The sequence below is a fragment of the Miscanthus floridulus genome, chromosome 18 (assembly GCF_019320115.1).
Source record: "Miscanthus floridulus cultivar M001 chromosome 18, ASM1932011v1, whole genome shotgun sequence".
NCBI classification, from domain to species: domain Eukaryota; kingdom Viridiplantae; phylum Streptophyta; class Magnoliopsida; order Poales; family Poaceae; genus Miscanthus; species Miscanthus floridulus.
This window is the reverse complement of record NC_089597.1, coordinates 136,492,812-136,497,570: the sequence shown is the minus strand read 5'-3', so window position 1 is coordinate 136,497,570 and position 4,759 is coordinate 136,492,812. Positions and strand designations below refer to the sequence as shown.

Genomic DNA, 4,759 nt, shown 5'->3' with positions numbered 1-4,759 from the left:
TAAACATTAAATGGTTCTTATAAACTGTAGCAATTCTTCCTAGCATAAGCCATCAGTAAAGTATGTATTCTTATTGTAGATTGATGATGACACATATAATAAGTAATTTATAATAGCATTACATGTGCATATAACATTAATATGAACCAACCTATTTTTATTTGACATATGTTATTTGTCACACTTGCACGGTCCAATTGCATACCCTTGCCTATAATTTGACTACTTCCACCTCTTGTATTTTCCTCCAAAGAACCCATGATGGTGATGCTTCCACCCTAGAAGGCCATGTTTTCCTCCTAACCTAATGTGCTTCCCAAATTTTCCATGCTTGAACTTGCCATAGTGTCCATGATGATGATGAAGCTTAAACATGCCATAATGCCCTAAATGGTGACCATGAGGGTGATGCCCATGGGTTAAGTGATATACACCATATGCAGTGGCAGCAGCGGCTACTACTCCACCAATGAGCATTGCCCCCATGTTAGATCCTTGACCTGAGAACATGCAACATCATGGTATCAAGTTATATATGTATATGTCACACTATAGTTAAACAAAAGTGAACGCATGAACTAGGTTTATATAGTATAATACTTAATACCATTAATCTAACAATGTTAATATGTAAAACACCAATGCAAATAACAGGAATTGACACACGACCATGTGATTAGTTATCCCTCTTAATTTGATCTCACTCTCATGATGAGGTGCATAGGAAGAAAAAATGATAAAGGCACAAGTACCATGATGTTGAGTAGCATATAAACTAGCACCAAGATAGCCACCCATCGATGGGTAAGCACTTTGAGTGTATAATGGATATCCAGATGGTGGGTAACCACTGTGCGAAGAGTACATAGGTGAACGATATGGATATCATCCTAATGGTGGTGGACATATAGATCTAGGTTGTGGATAGCCAATAGGGGGGTGGCATCCTTTGTCAGCATGATGATTGTCCTTTCCATCTCCCATGTTCTGTCACCAAGATTATTGTATGAAGAATATTGGGGATGGCATCCTTTGTCAGCATGATGATTGTCCTTTCCATCTCCCATGTTCTGTCACCAAGATTATTGTATGAAGAATATTGCTAACTTTGAAAATGCACATACAAATAATGAGGTAATAATTAATATAAATAATTCTCATGGTTAAAAATGACAATGATCACACAATGAAAACAAAATGAGAAAACTTACTCCATAAGTTTGAACCTTTTATACGATAATTAGGAATTTTAAATCCTTTGCCCATTGTCTTTCATGTTACAATAACGCTTTCACTAGTATAGTTTGTGGTGGGGCAATATTAACTAATGCAACTATATAAAATAAATGGTGAAAAAGTGTGATGGGCTAATTTGATTTGAAAATGGATGTATTGTAATTTTTTGTTCACCATATAGACTAATGAAAAGCAATCAATGGTCATTCTATTAAAACGTGGTTGTGCATCAAATCCCACAGCATGGCCATGGTATTTTAAGTTCCTTAGCAAATCACTATAGTTGGGATGCAATTAGTTGCATACTATATGAAATAGGATTGTTTTAAAGTAAATGCATTGAGTACTTGCTAACTCAATTCAAGGAAGTTATCCCCTTGAGAAAGTGTTGCAGGAAATCAACAGAATTCAATAAGCAAAATAAATACATAGATGGGATGGTCCATGGATGAAGCTACCCATTGTTTATCTTTATTTAAATGTACTCTATGGTGTTGTTTTCAAATTAGTAATACCATGTGTTGTATGATATTTCTACCATAATCGAGGTATGCATGGGTTCTTGACATATGTTCATTGTTCGCTAAATGGCTATTCAGCCTATTTAAACTACACAGTAGCCAACTGTTGGGACATGGATATGTGAGTAACGGAGGTTAGATCCCACTTTGTACTACAGAAACTTACACTGATAGATCATGCAAGTGATGATGTGCAGGAATCCCCAAAGGAACCTTCGCCCATGATCAATAGTGCGGCGAAGGCCCCCAAATGCGGCAGCGAAGGTGGCGAAGGCTCCTAGGCGCGGTCCAAGGTGGAGGTCCAAGAAATAAGAGCGAAGGCTCCGGGGACTCGGACAGCAAGACGGAGGCGAAGGCGGCTCAAGCGAAGGCTGGGCGGTCTCCACCTATCGAAGGAGACCTCCATGGCACCTTGGTCCCAGGCTGAAAATGGGCCTCCCATGGGCCAAAGGCAAAGGCCCGAGAAGTAGAGGCGGTGCAAGAAGAGAAAGCCTGGATTGCCCCCGGTGGTTAGTATAGGTGCTAGGATATTCCAGGAATGTACATTAGCTGGCACAGGGTAGAGATGTAAAAAGGAATGATAGTAAACAGAGTCCTATAAAAGGGGGAGCCAAACCCTATGTAAAGGAAAGTTGGTGGATTCATTTATGAAACCCTAACTGTGTTTGGGCCCATTAGTCTCTTCTTCAGTCTTCGCCTAGGGCCTTCGCCTAGGCAGAGATCCCACCGTTACATCTCCGCTGGAACCAGTTCTCCAACACCAACCATGTCTATTTAAACATCCATTTATTATGTATAAATGTTATTTAGTACATTTATATGATTGTTTATTCCTGATTAAATTGCTAAATGATGGGTCATATACTATTTAGTGTTTATTGTTTAGATGAACATTGACAAGTGTGAATTCGAAGTTGTGAAAATAGTTTATTGTAAAATTCAATGTAATGTAGAGATAAAGGCTAAGAATACATTACTAGCCCTAGTCTTAGGTTGGTTCTAGCTCTATCTTTGACCTGATTGAACTTGTGTGGGTGGGCATTTGTTGATAACACTTTTCATTTTGGTTGGACACACCTAAGTAAAACAAATGTGCAAAGGTTGTGCATTGCTAATGAAAGATTGAGACAACTTGATTAAATAAACATGATAGATGAAGAGTTCCTTAGTTGGTGATAAACAATATACATGACAAAAATAAATGTAATATACAATATACAATGGCTTATTTAATGGATGCAATCATTTAACTATGTTTAATGTTGGCTACATGAGCTTTTTGTTCTAGATTAGAGTAGTATATTTGGAGCTTACGTGGATACCATGCTTCCATTCCCACTCTAGTTACAATAATTAATAAATATATCAAGATTATAGAAGAACTTAATAATAATATATATTCAACCAACCTTGCTCGATAGAACACCTATTGCGGATGAAAACTATCCATCAAGAACACAAAGTTAAAAGGCCAAGGTGATGCACCTTCTCGTTCTTGTTGGTTAAGTAATGATTGGACGGCAGAATTGCCTTGTCATTTTTTAATTGTTCAACTTGTCTTCATTTGCCCCTATCAATATTTGTTGTTAGTCTTTTCTCTTAGATATATTGTTGTATGTACACTATCGAGATTGGGTAGAGCATGAGTTAGTAGAATAGACACGCATCAATGTAACATACAAGATTTCAGTGCATGTTTTGCTATTGAAATTTTGAGACACAATAATAGTGGCATGCATGTCATGAGAAAGTAAAATTCTCAATAGGTATGACACACTAGTTATCCAATACCAGCACTAATAGAATATAAATATATAACATAAATTCTCACATTTAAAATTACTGTCAAAACCAATAGAACAACATTGTTTTTAGGTACACACAATTTGCTATACTCCATTAAAATAAGAGGATGTATTGAAACAAAAGGAAAGCATCTTATTTATTTTGTTCACATTACCATCGGTCGTCCAATTTTTAATGGAGGTCAACTTAAGAAAAAAAATGAAAAAAAATTGAAAGCTCGCACACAAAATGCTATAGGAGAAACAACACCCAAAGTTGGGTGCATTGCATTTGCAAATGGCCTAACTACGGGTAATAATGGAAATTCAACGGAAAACATATTTGCAAGTTCAAAAATAAGATTGGAAAAAGAAAATTAAAAGTATGGAGGAGACTTATATCTATGTCTATATAAAACTTAATAATAAATCTGATGACGTGTACAAGGTGTATAAGGTTAATAGAGGATAAACATATATAGGTGTGGTAAAGTAAAAGAAAGAAAGATATACTTCTCATGTTAAAAATAGGATTAAATGTGTTCACATTTGTCGATGTGATAATCCAAAGAAATAAAGCAAAATTTGCTATGGGACACTGAGAGTGATCTCCCTTAGCTGCTGGACATCTAAAGTGAAGCAGTTTGCTGATATACACTCTGCTTTTTGTCAAATTTGCTGGTGGACACCGGTCCCAATAAAAATATTCATTGCTGGCTTTCAAGAAGAGAAAAGAGCGGTAAAATGTTTGTTAAGCCCCTGCCTTTCTTCTTCCCCTCTCTCCATCCGAGTTAATAGCAAGGTGCCCATGGCCCTCGCCTCGGTCATGAGCCCAGCCACGAAGACGACCGCGTCCACCACGGCCGACTCCGATGAGGCCGCAAGGCCAGCCACGCTTGCCCAGGCCGTGACATTGGCCACGACCTCTGTCTGTCCCGCGCCTGCCGAGGGCGCGAGCCTGTGTAACACCCTAAAATTTGCATCATTTTAAAATAGGTGAAAATGATTTATTTATGCATGTTGTGAGCATTTAAACTCAGAAAAATAATAACTTTTGTTAAAATTAAAATCAACTATAAGGTCTAGCTACATGTTTGTGCATACATGCTGCATATTATTTTGTATTGAGTGGTTTACAACCAAACTCCAAATTGATTCAAATGGATTTGAAAATGAATTTGAAAAAAAACACTTGAAATAAAAAGAAAAAGGAATTCT

The 4,759-nt window shown here is 37.2% G+C and overlaps 1 pseudogene; it reads right to left on the bottom strand.

Moving 5' to 3' along the window:
* Positions 1-218: 218 nt before the first annotated feature.
* LOC136519979 (glycine-rich protein A3-like) lies at positions 219-1,066 on the bottom strand (annotated as a pseudogene).
* Between the last annotated feature and the right edge of the window lie 3,693 nt (positions 1,067-4,759).